The sequence below is a fragment of the Pinus tabuliformis genome, chromosome 2_2 (genome assembly GCF_031772625.1).
Source record: "Pinus tabuliformis cultivar Carrire ecotype Pingquan chromosome 2_2, CPIR1, whole genome shotgun sequence".
NCBI classification, from domain to species: Eukaryota; Viridiplantae; Streptophyta; class Pinopsida; order Pinales; family Pinaceae; genus Pinus; species Pinus tabuliformis.
Genome location: NC_142300.1, coordinates 971,195,234 through 971,212,810, shown reverse-complemented (window position 1 = coordinate 971,212,810; position 17,577 = coordinate 971,195,234). Strand labels below are relative to the sequence as shown.

General features: G+C 36.2%; 1 pseudogene; it reads right to left on the bottom strand.

Annotated features, from left to right (window-relative positions):
• The window catches only part of LOC149196481 (kinesin-like protein KIN-14R), a 91,776-nt pseudogene that overhangs the window by 62,587 nt on the left and 11,612 nt on the right, over window positions 1-17,577 (bottom strand).

Genomic DNA, 17,577 nt, shown 5'->3' with positions numbered 1-17,577 from the left:
AATGTTTAGTGATATTTTCATAAAAATGTTCAATTTTCTAAGGTTTTTATATATTTTCTATAGAATTTTGGTGATTTTAAGGTAAAATAATTTTATAGCAATGAAATTCGATGATTTTTTTTTAGAATAAATGGAACTGTTGAATCATATTTGAGAAAAATCCTAGTAAATAAGTCTATGGGTGAAAATAATTCCTTAATTCTCTCTGGTGTAGGTAATTAAACAAAAATTGTTACCCCATATTTATCTAGTTTTTAACCTTCTTGTGAAACAAAAAAAATGTAATATCCCATTTCTTCAAGCAAAAACAAGACTTTCTTAAATTTTATAAACAATTTCTCCTCTTGCAACCATGATAGCACTTTACACGAAGAAAATTTTCTTCTCTAAATTTCCTAGAAACTAAAATATTATTAAGATACAAAAATAAAAGCCTACAAGAAAGGGATTAAAAAATTTATTCATTAATTCCATGAATTGAATAGGTGCATTAATTAAACCAATAGTGATATATGGTCACTCAAAAATCCTATCTTGATCATAAAGGTTATTTTCCATTGATCACTTTCCCTGATTATATTATGATAATATCCACTTTTGAAATCTATATTTGAATATATCAACTTTAGGTATATGGGGCTATATACTTTACAGACGGAAACAATGAGGGTTTCCTCTGTATCATTGTTACTCCCCGTTGTGTTGATAATTTTCTATAAATATGGGATTTCGTTTGTAGTTGAGGGTAGATTTGTTCAATCTTCGTGCACTACTACACATGAGGGGTGTTTAAGACAATATTTGAGTAAATTTCCTCAACATGAGAAAAAAACAAACTTTTGTATTCTATTAAATATTGTCTTTAAGTGGGTGTCTCAAATTAATTGTCTTAAAAACTTGTGTCTCAAATTAATTGTATTAAAAAGTTGTGTCACAAATTAATTGTCTTAACAAGTTGTCTCTATAAAAACAATATATAACACAAACATTATTGGCTCTTGGGAGACAATTTCATTTTCGTCTCTCCAACGAAAATACTTGGGATTAAATACATTGTATTTATAGAGACAATAAGTCTTTAATCCTAGCTATTGTCTCTATACACACAATAAAAAATTAAATTTAAAAGCAATACAATATCACTTTTGTCTCTTAAGATACAATATAAAACAATGAATCTAGAAAATATCTCACCATTGAAATAAATCAATATACAAAATACCTAATTTAAAAATAAAACACAATATCATTCATTAATTCATGTTTGTGCACAGTGGAATCGAACCACCAGCCTCCTGCTTATAAGGTAGGTGCTTTTCCATTAATCTAGCACACTTTAAAAAATTATGTAATTTATAACAGTCCTTGAAATTGCATATATAGGCATGATTTTTTTTTAAATGCTCAACACATCACAATATTAATTAAATCTATAATCATGCAACACCTATTTTGAACTTAATAAAAAATAACTCAATTGAGTTACCTAAATTTCACACCCTTATAGCATGACCCACACAAGAAGCTAATAATACACAATAATCTATAGATAATTTAATCTAGTCCTACAAACAAAAGTAACTAGAATTAATAGAATTTGTTAATATCTTGTCACAACAATTAACTTTCATATTCTTTTCTGCATCAAATTTTATCGATAAAGAAATACAAAAAGGGTCCCGCAAAGGCTTCAAATATCTTCATTGACACCATTATCACTTGGTTTGATTGATTGCAGCGAAATGAATATTTCTTTTAACCCATTTGAACACTCATGTCTATGAAAACTTCATTTAGAAAAATTATGAAAAATTAAATTAGCAAACTGATTAGCCCAACCTATGCTCCTCCCTACCATGTCTATATATGAAAACCTCGATTTTACATATTTGTCAATTGATTTTAATATAAAAATGAAAACAATGAAAAGTCTCATACATTACCTAAGATCCAAATTAATTTAATTAAATTATTTATATGAAATGTTAATTTCATCTTAAATAATTTTCTTAAACAACCCTTTGTGTAGTAATATGTAAATATTGCATTTCTATCATTGGAACTATTGAGAAGTATGGGGATTGGTGTAGAAAAAACTTGTGAGTTTTATGTATATCTATTAGCCAAAGCTCAAATCTAGTCCACATCTTCAAAACTTCAGTACTAAAATGATCTAAAAATCTAATTTTGTCGCTCCTGGTGATGATCCCTTGGTGATGCAAATATCTGGACATCACATCTCCCATGATAATTAAATAAACAATCTTAATCCATGCATTGTTTAAAATAATACAAATCTATGATAAAAACCTGAAAGAGTGCCCACAAACAAATTCAACGGTTTCACCATAATTAGAAGTCTTCAGGCGAATAGAAAAATTGACCAATAACTCAATGCTTACTTTTGAGAGAATGCCCATAAGGATTATCATTACAAATCATAATGGAAAACCCAAAACTTTCATCGTTTTCGGTAGTGCAATAATTCATGCACCAATTATAGTTGTTTCCAGATTAAAAACTGCACTAGGGATACTAGATCCAGACTCCATTTCTGTTATCCTTAATTTTTCTATTGACAATAGGGGGAAATCATCACTGTCTTCCGAATCCAATGCCTCTGAGGTAACCCCATTGACAAACGTCTTGATCTCTTCCTCATGGTTTAGCCATATATCTTACATTTGTAGCTCTATGAACGAGTGCTTTATTGAGCCTGCATTGCGTACCTGATTGAAATTTCCCTAGATATATTGAGAATTGTTTTGATTATTTGATTTGCAGGAAAAATAGAAAATTGTCTTTTGGCCTCCTTTGTTTGATAATATTTTCTATTGATTAGGAAAATAAATGGTAAGACCTTCTTCTGTTTAAAGTCTTAAGTCCTCTCCTTCTGGTGCAAGGAGGATGGAAAGAATGAGGAGGGAGGAAGGATTTGAATTTTCATCCAATTTGGCTAAGTTAGGTAGTTATCCAACATTTTACCTTCTCTAAATTCATATGTTGCAAGTTATGAAGCCCCCTAACTGATGGAGTGGTGGTGGTTTCTCAAACACTATGTCTGGTAGTGATTGTCGCTCTTTCACTTTGGCCTCTAGCTATGCTTCGAGATCATTTACTTGAATGACATTTAAAATTAGCCAAAGCCTTAAGGCTATACAACATAACAAATAAATATCCCTAGCAGATGAGACTGTAGTGCATTGGACTCAAACGTAAAGTTAAGCCGAAAATAGAATATAAAGTTTCCACATTACCTTCTCTTGAAGATTTCTACACATATGTTCTTTTCCTTTAACTTTTGACAGATATTGCAATCTCTCCTTCTCTACTTGTTGTCTATGATCTTTGAGCTTGATTTCAACTTGTTCTTGTAGTTCTTTTTTTGTTTATAATCATTTCCCTTTCACTTTTGCCTCAAGTTGTGCTTCAAGATGCTTTACCTACATGGCTAGTAATATTAGGCAGAATCTTACTTTAATACACTGAACCAAACAACTGAAAGCTTTAGCACTTAAAAAGAAAGTTAAATAAAAAATGAAAATAAGCATTAGCATCTCTTAAAGATTTTATCCAGGGCTGCTTACATTCTAAGAATATGCAAGTTAAAAGCAATAAAAGGGACAAGCCTGTGTCAGACCTTTTCTAACAACATTTCAACCTTCTTAACCTTTACTTCAAGTATTTCAGCCTCTTTGATCATTTTTCGAGCATTATAATTTCAAGACTTTAGTTTCACATCCAAGTTCTGTCTATCCTCATCCATCTTCTACATCATGTCATCCTTTACCTTTCCTTCTTGTTTGGCCTCCTCAAACTACACAAAGGCATTCACACTTTTAGGAATAGCCTAACCAACATAATGTATAGGGAATATTTTGAATTCAATAATAATACTCATTGAAAAGATGCAGCAAAATAATTCAAACTATATGCTAACTAGAAATGTAAAATCAATTTATTTGAAAGTACCAATTGTTTATACTTCAAAGTCTCACATGAATCAAATTGTTTCCATGCTAGACCTGGTTGTATTCCCCTCACTCTAGTGGAAAATTTCAATGAACTTAAAGGAAAAAGCACACGAAGAGAAAATGTATTGGAATGGAACCTAATGAATCTTGGAGAAAATTTGTAAGCTTAGAATTCCTAAAGTCACCAAAAACAATAGTCATGTCATTATTAAATATTAGTTCAAAAAGAGGCACAATATGCAAAAGGAAGTGACAAATAAATAATAGTGAAACTCTTTTGAACCCTTCAGATAGTTGCAATGCAACAAAAATATAGGGTATGTGGTTATTTTTGGTTGCTAACGTAGATATAAGATCACCAACAATAGAAAGAGATTTGTTGATAGATTGAGCTTCCATAAGACACTCCCATTGAACATCTGTTTTTGCTATTCTCTCACTTTTTTCTAGATCAACGAGCCACAACTTTCTCCTGGCACATTCCCCGTTCATTAAGGTTTCTCCCTTTACCGTCACACAAAGTACATTGTGCACGGTATATCACAAAATTTCAATAACTCGTTACCATAGCGAACAACACAAACAAATCAAAACTGCCTCACTGGTTTATATTGTTATATAAATCAAGTAACTCTCACATGAAAAAACAAAATATTGTAATTTTCTTTGAGTGGGTCTTAAACTATTCAAATAAGTACTTTCTGTCACATAAACTATAAGATAAATTTTGATAATTGCTTCAAGCAAGTTATCAACTAATTTACAAATTGGTACAGTTCAGCTCAGTTTAGTCAATATTTTTTATTCAACAAAATTTCCCAATAAGTTCTAGCATAGGGCCAGGTTTATTATATGTTCTTTGCCGAATTTATCTTGATTTATCCATTTTATGTAGCAGTATGAAGTAAGCCATGATGAAAGAATGCACACCAGTGAGAATGACTACTATTTTTATTAGAATTGGTAGAGCCAACGTCCCTTGCACTATTTCCAGTTTGGAAAACATCCCAAACCTCATTGATAGTGTGTACTAGTACTTCAACAAGGCTTGGAACATGATGGACACCTTTTGCGACCTTTTGTTACTTCAAGCCTAACAATAGACCACAAAGTCATTCTCTTTTTTTTTTTTGTCAAATAAGAGTCGAGCCTTCAATTAACTGAAAAAATGATTACATATAATACACATCTTTGCAAGTGTAAAGACTAGTAAAAGACAGACTTGTTGATGAAAACAAACAACAGGGTCAACAATACACTAAAAATCACACACAAAAAAAAAATTACCCTCTTTTACGGAAAGACTAACTGTGATTAAATCCTTGTCGTCAGCCTAGTTCTTGATCTAGTGGTTGACACAACATCTCTTCAGAAACTTGTGCACCCCTTAACTGCTTTCTGGACCCGATAATGCCAATCAACCTTTGGTTTATAAAATATTGACTCTGCTCTTAGCCTTAACCTCCCTCCACTTTGAAACTTGATAACCAATCAAAAGGCAACACGTCGGAGGCTTGCGCACCACTAAACCGCAATCCAGACCCGATATCATCAATGAATTTTTGGTCTATAAAATTTTGGGTCCACTCTTAGCCTTAACCTCCTCCTCTTTGAAACTTGATATCCAATATAAAAGCATCGTTCTATAGACTTGCACCCCACTTAACTGTAATCCGGACCTGAAAAAGAAAATAAATCTTTTGTCTGTAATTTTCAGGTATGCTCTTAAGACTTAACCTCCCTCCACTTTAAAATGCGATATCCATTCAATGATCGGGGGTGCTTAAAACCTACGGTCTATGCCTACTCCACTAGCATGTAGGTTATAGGTAGTTGAACCCCCTTAAAGGCACGTGACATCAGTGCCAAGTAATACGATCGATGGTGAGGATTAAAAGCGACACTTCAATTAGGTTCAAGGATGTTTGTTGATCTTCCATGATCTAACAACTCCTGTGCATAGTTACCCCACCTCTTCATCCTTCTCTTCACTTCATGTTTATGTCATTCCTTCATCTTACCTCTTCATCCTTCTCTTCACTTCAGGTTTGTGCCATTCCTTTACCTCCCAGTGGTCTTCCTCCTGCTCATTCTTCATTGGTCTGGAGATTCACCATGTCTTTTTCTACATGTCGTTGACAATAATTGCATAGATTTCTAGAAGGCATAGACTTCCATTTATACCAAATATATCTTTCCTTGCATAGCACCCCTTCATTCGCCAGACAATCAGCTAAAATATTTGCTTTCCTTCTCACATGAACAAAGCTAGCTGTTCTCAGGGTTTGCAAGTGGGAATGAATACGGTGAAAGTGTTGGAAATAATACTGAGAGGGGGGGGGGGGGTGAATCAGTATTATCAGATCAATAAAACCTTTTCTAATTTCATACTCAGAAACATATACGCTACTTCAGTTAAGTGAACCCGCGTGTACACGCCACTGTGTCTAAAGCAACTAGCGTATATCCAGAGATCTTATGATTTAGTTAGCTTATCTTCAGTAAGTGCATCAGAACATTATTAACCATATTAACAGTAAACAGGTGCAGTATAACAGAATAGATCATCACACAAAAGGCACACACATGAACACCATGATATAAGGTGGAAAACCAATGTGGGTGAAAACCACCTGCTGCAATTCATCTCTTTCTTCTTTAATAAGAAACTTCTTTTACAATGTACTGGTGCAGTCATTTACCAGCACGCAGGCTACAACCTGCAGAGGGCTACAACCCTGATAGCTCTTGTACTAGCCGATCCATTTACTAGTACGTAGGTGCCAACCCTACAGAAGGCTACAACCTTCTCTCATTTTCCAGTTGCTCCTGGAAGGGAGCTACAACCCCCTGGCTCTTGTACTGGCTGATATGTTTACCAATACGTAGGTGCCGGCCTACGATCTTCTGGGACCACGTTTCATACATTTTCATACTGGATCCATAAGTCAATCACCATGGCAGTACAACCTGCATCATCAATCACTGAAACACCCAATTTTGAATCACTGTAACCCTGTCAACAACAACCAGACAACATAACAACAACCAGATCCAACTCCATCTTCAAATATCATACTTCACATTGTATACGCTACTTGGATGAACCTAACCTGCGTGTATACGCTCTTTTACCAAAACCAACCCGCGTACAAATCTGCAAATTCTAACTTATAACTCCGCAGCTATATCAGACATCAAAACATACCTAGATCATAACAATAAACATGCGTCAATAGATCTGATCTATCCATAGCCATACCATATGAAGATAATCATTCCAAGCCTTGAGATCTCGTTCCATTATTTGTCATCTTCCACATGAGTGAAACCTTGGTTCAGATCACCAACCCATAACCAGCACTTGGATCTTATACTTCCTCAGATCTTCATCACTCACAGACTCTTGCACTTTGGCCTAATGATCTTTCTCCTTATATAGCTTTAGGCCCTTCACAATACCACGGTCCAAAACCATAGTAACCCAATACCATCAACTCAATACTAGGGATCAACACGTCTGTCGAGACTCCATGGTCCAAAACCATAGGCACAAATTCCAAGGACTAACTATCACGGACCAAAAGTAAGCTTTCCGACATGTACGCTCTTTTCTATTCATGAAACTGCATGTATACCCAACTTGGTATATAGCGAACCTGCGTACACGCGACTTGGTATATAGTGAACCCGCGTGTATACGGGACTTGGGCTTAATGAACCTGCGTGTATGAACTTTCTTGGCCTGCTGTACTAAGATCTGTCCTCTGATTAAGTTGCCATCACCTGTACCAACCTCTGAGTGAGTTACCATCAAGGACAACACTTGAATCATAATGCCAACAGAAAGACCTGTTAGAGCCTCCAATGTTTCGACACTTTCCTTGTGCCATTCCATTACACATTTCCCTGGCTACATTAATGACCAGTTCAGAGTCATCTTCAATGAGATCTCGCATTGTGTAAATTTGCCTCCATTAGGGTTTCTAGGCACTGCTCTAAGGCCATAAGCTTCGCCATGTTATTTGTGACAGTCCCCAAATGACTATGGAAGATATTCTTTATGGGCCCCTGCTCATCTCTTATGACACTGCCATAGCTAGCCATCCTTAGGTTTCCCTTAGAGACCCCATCTATATTGATTTTCACAGAACCAAGAGGAGGAGGTTGCCAAATATCTTTGCCAATAGTTGTTTTGCTCACACCCTTGTCAGTGCCTTGGGGAAGTAGAGAATGGGGACCCAACTGCATCAGTATGTCAGCATCCTGGGGCAAAGGGAGTTCCTCAAGAATTTTCCAAATAATGGTTGCTACTGTATCTTTAAGTTGTTATAAAATTTTGATAATGATACTCTGGGTCGAACCTATTTTTTTCTTGAAAATCCTACCATTGCATTCTTTCCATACATCCTAGATAATAAAGCCTGGAATGAGAGTCCAAGACTTGTTAATGGTTTCATTACTTAAGAAGTGTTTCCTCCAATTCTTTAATGTGTTTGTGATGCTGAGTCTATCCCCGTCTGTTTTCCTGAAGACTAAGGTCACCCAATGCCACATTATAGAGGTAAAGGGGTAGAGGTTTCGTAAATGCTCCATCATCTCCTCTTGTATGCCACATAGATGGCATTTAGATAGGCCAACAAATCCCCTTTTGAGAAGATTCTCCGATGTGAGAATTTTCTTTTGGTGAACCAACCACATAGACAATTTGATTTTCATCCATTGCAGGTTCTTCCAAAGGTCATTCCAAATCTAATCATGTTTTGGATAATCAAAACCTAGGGCCATGTGTTTACCTACTTTGAGGTTAAAAGTGCCTTCGATGTTTCGACCCCATCTTAGTTGGCCAGACATGGAAGACACAAAAATCTTCCTTTGCTCCAAGTCTAGAGCAAGGGAATCTACCTGGGACCTCAAAGGACTCTCTTCACTATAACCAAGATTCCTCCACATTCTCCATTTATCATTATCTCATACTTGAACCCAGAAGTCACTTGCCATAACTAAAACTTTGTTAACATTATCATTTTTGAGATCGATTAATTATTCTATAAACAAATTTGGTTCCTGCTACCAATTATCCTCCCAAAACCATGTAAGGTTCCCATCTCGAATCTCCTAGAAACTATGCTGCTGGACAGTGGCTCTATTTTCCCAAGCAAGGTTCCAAATGTTGGAGCCATTGATAAGTCCTGAATTTCTGATATGATCACTCTCCTGCTAGTTATTTACATATTTTTGCTTCCAAAGCTTAGCCCAAGGGGTAGCTGATTCCTTGAGCCATCTCCACCAAAGTTTGGCTCCTGATAATCTGCTGAGCATTTCAGGGTCATGAAGTCCCAAACCACCATGGGCCTTAGGTTTGCAAAGCTTGTCTCAAGCTACCAAAGCCCACTTATTTTTCTCTTCCCCTTTTCCAGAAAGAAAATCTCTTTGAATATTCCTGATATGTTGCATAACTGCGTTAGAAGTAGGAAGAGTTGATAACATGAAAATGGGTATGGCCTATAGGAAAACCTTTGTAATCACAAGATGCCCTACCAAATTTAAAGGCCTACAAGTCCATTTCTTGATCTTGTCTCTAATTTTGTAAATTACCGGCTCCCACACTCCCTTGCTCAGAGGTTTTTCCGTAAGAAGCATTCCAAGGTAGTTAGGAGGTAACTGGTCCCTTTGAAACCCTAGAATTCTCGTGAGGTTTCTCTGAATGGCAATGTCAGTTGTTAAAAAAGAAGACTTTTGATTTGTCAAGGCTTACCGCTGTTCCAGTAGCCATAGGAAATTCATTCAATATTTTTTTTAAAGATTTGGCTTCCTTGACCATGGGAATGCCTTGCAGCATAGTATCATCCACAAATTGTTGGTGAGTTGAAGCAGCTCCATCTATGGTTAGTTTCAGTCCCTAGATTCTTCCTTCAATGCTTGCACTTTTTATCGCTCTACCTAGCCCTTCCATCATGAGCACAAAGACGAAGGGGGAGAGTGGATCTCCTTGTCTAAGACCCCTGGAAGGCATAAAGGTCCTTGAGGGTGATCTATTAAGCAGGATTGAAAAACTAGTTGTGGATACCAGGGCCATAACCCATCTAATCCAGTTGTGGATGGAACCATAAGCTCTCAGCACTGCCCTGATGTAAGACTAGCTTAGATTGTCATAAGCTTTTTCTAGGTCAAGCTGTATGATCATGCCATCTTACTTATTGCTCTTAAGTGAGTGTACCACCTTATGAGCTTATATGATGTTATTGACAATCTGTCTTCCTTCCACATAACCAATTTTCTCCTCTGAGATAACAGTTGGAACAAGGGGCTTGAGTATGTTAGCGACCACTTTGGAAATAATCTTGTACACCACATTACATAAAGCTATAGGTCTGAATCTGTCTAGTGTCATGGCTTTTTCCTTCTTTGCAATCAAAGCTATGAAGGAGGCATTAAGAGCCTTCAAAATCGTTCTGGATCTTCTGGAGTCTTCCACTACATCAAGGATATCTTGTTTGACTATTTTCTAGCATGCTTTGAAGAAGTCCACATTGAAGCCATCGAGACCAAGAGCTTTCCCATTTTGCATCTCATTGATAACTTCACTGACCTCATCTTCAGACACTGGCATGTTAATATTATGATTGTCTCCCCTTGTTACAAGCTTGGGAATATACTTTGTGAAACTGCTAATGGACCATGACCTATCCAAGAGAGGCTCCTTTTCAATGATAAGGAAGTGTTGTACTAGGATGGATTCCATTTCTTTGTGGGAGACAAGCTATTTCCCTTGAAAATCTCTGAGTTTTGAAAGTCTGTTATATGCCCCATGATCAAATGTTGATTTATGAAAAAAATTTGTGTTTTCTCCCCTTCTCTAATCCACTGCACTCTTGATTTCTGCCTCCATAATATCTCCTTTTGAATGAACCTATCTTCCCATTCCTTCTGAAGAGACTCAACTTGATTTTTCCTTTCCTTGGTAAAACCATATGTGATTATGATTTGATTAATCCCCTGGATTTTCTATTCAACTTCTTTTTTGGCTTTAAAAATATTTCCAAACTCTTTCTTGTTCCAATCTTTGAGTCTAGATTTGAAATGTTTAAGTCTTTGTTGCAACATAAACTTTTTTGTGCCTTGAATGGGGAAATCTTCTATCCAACATTTGTCAATATTGCTGGTGAAGTTAGGGTGAGAGAGCTAGACATTTTCAAACCTAAAAGGTTTGTTCCTCAGTGTACCCATAAAAGTGGCTTCAAGCTGGACATGATAGTGGTCTGAGCCTCCAAATGGAAGGATTACAGCTGACATGTCAAGGCCTATGAGAAGAAGGTCCTCTGAGATTATGAATCTGTGTAGTTCAGAGGAAACTTGAGAAGCCCCTCCTCTCTTGTTGTTCCAGGTGAAAGTGCCATTTATTCTTTCAGCATCCACTACTCTCATTTTGTTTAAGAATTTCTAGAAGGCAATGGAGTCTATGCCTAGTGCTCTAGTGCCACCTTTTTTCTCTGTAAGATATTTAATCATATTGAAATCCCCAACCAGAATCCAGGGCATATAATGATATCTATCTCTTAGCTCCTCTAGGGAGGTGAGAAGGTTGAGTTTTTCTTCTAGTTTTTGAGGACCATAGACTTTTGTAATCATGTAAGTCTCCGACCCAAAGGTTCAATCACCAGCGATAAATAGTTCCTGGTGTGGGTCTAGGTATCCCAAAGCGTAAGAATTCCTCCTGCCGAGTTATCTGCCTTAACCTCTAGATACTCATACTTGCTTAACCATTTTCTATGTATTCCTCTGATCTTGTCCATCGAACACTTCATTTCGTGAATAAAAACCATATCTACATTTTCTTCTTTTATTCTATTACTCAGATTTCTTTGTTTCCTTTTACTTCCTACGACCCTAATGTTCCAGGTTGTAAGCTTCATTAAGAAATTTTTATAAAGGAGTAGCAGGTGAGATATCTCATCTTACCTGAGTTAATCATGAGTTTTCCACATTCATTCAACTTCTCATTCTGTCTTTTTCTTCCTGTTTTCCTACACAGATTCTTGGAAGAGTGTCTCGGTGTTTCCTCCATTGTTTTCATCCCTCTATTCTCCTGGCTATCATGGTTTCTTTTGACTCCAAAGCCCTTCGATTCGGATCTCTAGAGGAAGATTTGTTGAACCCTGTGAAACTCCACCTTTTGCAGGGAGTCAACCCCTTTGGCAATACCCTGCTCCAGAAACTTTTCTAGATCTAAGTTCTCCCTCTCAAGAATCTCCTACAACTCATTGTCCTCCATTCCTGCCTCACTTGGGTTCATCTCATGGTCCCTACTAAGCTCCAAAATGTTCAGTAGATCATCCTTTTTCTGGTTGTTCTCTGGAATGTCCTCAATGCTAGCATCCCTATCCTTCTCATTGATATTAGTCTCTGATTCCTAGTTTACCCCGTTGTTTCCAACTTTTTATTCTAATATTTTGAAATTATTGTGGCTTCATTTCCCGGCCTTGTAGATTTTATTTTGGTACCTCTTTCCTCCTTTCCCTTTGCCCCCCACTTTAGTGAAACCCTCAGGATCTTTGCTTGTGGTGGTTTTTGTGTTGTTGTCAAGTTTGTTTGATGGGTAGTCTCTGTATAGATGCCTGTGTTCATGGAACTTATGGAACCTAAATGGGAGATCTTCATAGTACACCACCTACACCCATTATTCATCATGCACTTCTAAAATTATCTCATCTAGAAGTGCTCCAAATAAGTCCAATTCCACACATATTCGGGCAAATGAAGTGTATTTTCCTCTTAGAGTCACATATGATATTTTTATAAAATTGCCTAGTTTATTTTCGATAGCCTTCTAAGGCTATCGAAAATAAATTAGAGGGCATCTGCGTGATTAAACCCAGATGGGGGTTTCCCAAATTTGAGCCAGTTAAAAAACAGTCACACTTGATTTTAGGTGTTTCCTTTCTTTGATTTGTATCTGTCCTTTACACCTATGTTGTATTTGATGGCTGCAAATTCGGCATCATGTAATTTCAAATCAAAGCAGATACAAATCAAAGAAAGGAAACACCCAAAATCAAGTGTGACTGATTTTTTACTGGTTCGGATTTGGGAAACCCCCATCTGGGTTTAATCACGCAAATGCCCAATTTCGAACATAAATTCTAAAGGTCCACTTGGTGATTAATTATACCAAAAGAGAAAGGGCATATGCGTGATTAAACCCAGATGGGGGTTTCCCAAATCTGAGCCAGTTAAAAATCAGTCACTGCCCAAAGGACAAATACAAATCAAAGAAAGGAAACACCCAAAATAATGTATATCAGTTAAAAACATACATTATTATATGATGTTTATAAGAGTCGCTAGGTCTTAAGAACAAGAAGAATAAGAAAAAGACTGCCCCCATCTGGGTTTAATCACGCAGATGCCCAATTTAAAACATAAATTCTAAAGGTCCACTTGGTGATTAATTATACCCAAAGAGAAAGGGCATCTGCGTGATTAAACCCAGATGGGGGTTTCCCAAATCTGAGCCAGTTAAAAATTAGTCACTGCCCAATTGTGGACATGGATACTATTATAGGATGTATCTATGTATCATTTGTATATGGGATATTATACACACCATTTAATTTGTTTATGGGATATTTTCTAACAACCAATAATCTAAAATAAGGGAGTATATTCTTATCCATACCAGTACTGAAGTGAACGTTTCTCATTCTGGGACAAAATTCACCACCCATGGTCACATGTAAAGGCCTGCAACAGGGTAAAAATACGGTCCTCCCTCGAACACTCTGTCTTTATATTCTAGGCTTGTGAACACCATAGTAAAGAAGCCCTTGGATCTAAGGTGAAGCTTTATTTCCCCCTTTGGTTTCCAGTGGCTCCTTATCCATGCATGTAGGGCTTTCTCCATCAGCCAAATCCCCATAAATTTGCAGATGACCGCACGTTCTGCCATGTGTTCTCTGTGCACCTCTAGCACTAGGTCACTTAAAACAAACCAAGGAATTATGCTCGACTTAGCTTTATAGACCCATGTCGTGCTCGTGGGCATAGCTTTCTAACTCCTACCCTCTTTACTCTTCTCCCTACTATCTTCCTCATGAATTTCTTTATGTTCGTGAGGTTTGATGTTTCTTGTGTTAATATCCTTAGTTATCACCTTCGGTGGTTTCTTGAAGTGATGTAGACCAGTTCCCTTGCTTCTGTTCATAAATATTTGACTGTAGGAGGGAGCAGAACTCCCTCATCCATGACCCACCATGGTTACCAGCTCCAAACCTAACTCAAAACCTAGTTTAGTTTGCAGAGCATTCCATTTTCTGCCGACCACTAAGTCATTCTCAATTCAATATACTAAAACTATTTCATAGAATAGAATAGTATATGTATCAAATATATCTCATATTTGTTTAGGAAACTAAAAAAGAACTTAAACATCAAGAAAAATAGAAGTTACTTTTTAACAGTATGCCTTGGCTAAGTTGGGGATGCAAGTAGATCATGAATCTACTCCTCATTGTAAACATCCAATATGCTTACTGAGATATTGTATTTAAATAATAGATTTTTCTCATTAGCTACATGAAAGAGCTCCTCCAATGTTTGATAGTTTACTCCCCTATCGTCATGTGTTCCCTTCGTGGTAAATTTCTTCCCAGTTATAGCTTCCCCATACACAAATATACACACATTATACCCATCCAAAAATGCATGACAACTGGTGCAGTATCAGTAAAAACAACCACTGCCCATGGAAATAGCTCTAATCGATGAATATGTGTACTTATTAATAATAGATTTCAGATCCAAAAGATATTATTATGTACATCTTACCTTGATTTTCTTGATTAATAAATACTAAAAACATGATCAAATTTGAACACTTTCTTTGAAGAACCTTTAATAGGATGCTCAGTTCATTGCCTCTATTCGTATTAAATTCTACCACTGTAGAAGTTCTCGCTTATATTTCTCCATCACTTAATGGAAAACATCTACAAAATGCTGCAATGTTTCCTAGAAAGGACCAGAAAATCACGTTATCTAACCTGCTAATCCTTGTGTAATGCATAAAATGAATGCAATCAGCAAGTTTCCTGTAAGATTCAACACTTTATTTTAAAGCTTTTTCCTTTACATTGTCTCTTTGTTCAAGTTCTTCTTGAGGTCTTCAAACTGAATAACTTAACAGCTTCATAAAAATTAATAAAACATTAGCAATGGTTTTCTCATAAACATAAGATTTATCATTTACCCAGAGATTGCATAGTAGATGAAATCCCAACAATGTCAAGGATAGAACTAACACATTTATGTGCCTCTTCTGAAAGGTTATCATAATATCACTTTAGTATTTTCTACCAAGTATTTGACAAGATTATTCATATAATATCTGACGAGGTGTAGTACAGGAAGAAGACTCAACTTAAATTTGTACGCTAGTATTATTCAATACCAAAGTTATCTAAATTTTAGCCTTCAAGTCTTGAATTGATGAAGCCCAAAAAAATTATGCCTTTGGTATGTCTCTTGAAGCTCCCTTGATTGAGAAGTTTGGCCTTTTATAGTTTGATTCGTTGGCTTATCAGTAATAAGAAGAAAAAGATCAGTTTGTTCCACCTAGCCATTCAACATGAAATGACATGTTATCAAGTTCATTCCTCAAGTTTTAATTTTGACGATTAGGGTCATTAAGGGACATGCAAACCTCGTGGCATTCATTTTTCTTCAATTCATACTCCCTAGGAAGCTCATCAATATTCCCTTCATATTCTACTAAGCATTTGTGATTTTTCCTTCTAATATACAAACTAATCAACAAAACTAATGTTAATCCATCACAAGAGTATTTAAAAGAAGTACAAGGATGGCTCTACCAACATCTCTGATATGTCGTGTTCCCACTTTTCATCATTCCTCAATATCTAGAATTGAGCATTCAAAAATCCTCTATTTGCATTGCCTGTAGCCACATTATAGACTACTTTTGAGACAATCAGAACTTGCTACCATCTGAGATTTGATTTCTAGACCGCATCATCAAATTACAATAACTGAGCATATCAGATCAATTTACCCAAATGATAAAATATATAATGGTAGTAAGGTTTAGTTGGATCTCCCCAAGCAAAAGAAATCATTGCACTTTTGTTTGACATTTTCAAGAACTTAGAAATTAAGTTCTTTTAAAAAAATCTAGCCAATTGAAGATATCTTATAAACAGATTTTGATTTCAATAGTGAAAATCCAAGATTTAAGTGAACAGTTGCAATAAGGATGTTTTAGTTCCTATACCCCATCTTCTTTAGTTCCTAAAATGAACAATATGTCAGTGAATTGTATACACAAGTTGCCTGTAATCCTTTGTTGTCTGGAAATGTGCATCTACATGACTAGAATCTGAATCCTCCCATGCAAGTAGATATAAAGCTAGAGGAAAATGCTAATTCCAACTAGGAGGAGGATGCTCATTCCACTTTTACCTCAACTCCTAGTGAAAAATCAATCAACGATTCTAAAGGAAATTCTAGCAGTGCTCCTTGTGGAGCTATTTTTAGCTTTACATGTAATGTGAGAGTGAAACATGAAGTGTTTGCACAAAATTAGAGGAAAAATTGAATGCAAAAGAAGCAGAGAAAAACCAATTGCAAGTTAAACTAAAGGAGATGCAAGAAGGTGAGGTAAACATGATTAGGAAAAGCTTGACATTTAAATCAACTCCCATGCCATCATTCTATTGTGAAGCAGCTCCACTGAAGGTTGAGCTATAGAAGATACCTCTTACCCACCCAAAATACCCCATGTTAGGGTGGAGAAAGAGCTATGCTGGTGTAGAATATTAGAGTGATCCAAATCAAGTTTTGTAGAACATCTAGCTTTAATTTGGACCAGAAAAAGAGCAATGGGTACGTGCATACATGAAGAAAACTTCATATAAAGACATGGATGCATAGAGAACTGCTAAGAGATCATTGAAAAATGCATCTTCCGAAAAATATTTGCTGTAAAATTCTAGTGAAAGACCTTTTGGCCTCAAACAAGAAATTTCGAACAATCCAAAGGACTGACCTGTTGATGAATCTACCAAGGATGGTAATTAAATCACAAGCACTGATTGAAAAAATTATTCTATCAGAAGTGACATAAATGGATTAACTACACAAAAAATTAAAGTTGTTGAAGATCAAAAGGAAACCAAACCTTTAGATGGGAATATTGGAATTGGAAACACCACCAATGATAGAGATGGTGAAACTTTGCTGAATTCTAAAGTTGTTTAAGAAAAACTGAATGGGACCAAACCTATAAGTAGGAAGAATGAGATTTCAAAGACTACCGAAGTGAGCCTAACTGTGCAGAAGTATGAAGTTGTTGAAGAACCAATTGAAGCTAAAATATTACAAGGGAAGGATGAGATGCCACAAAATAAGGTTCATGGTGACATATTGGAGGGTTTAGGCTTTTTTACATGTGTGTTAGCTAAAAATTTGTAGGTTACAAATGGCTTGCATCTTGAAAGTTAATCACACTCCCATGTTAATTGACGTAAGGGGTGGATCCAAGCAAAAAAACTGATATGAAACAAATGGACCCCAACTCTGTTCGATC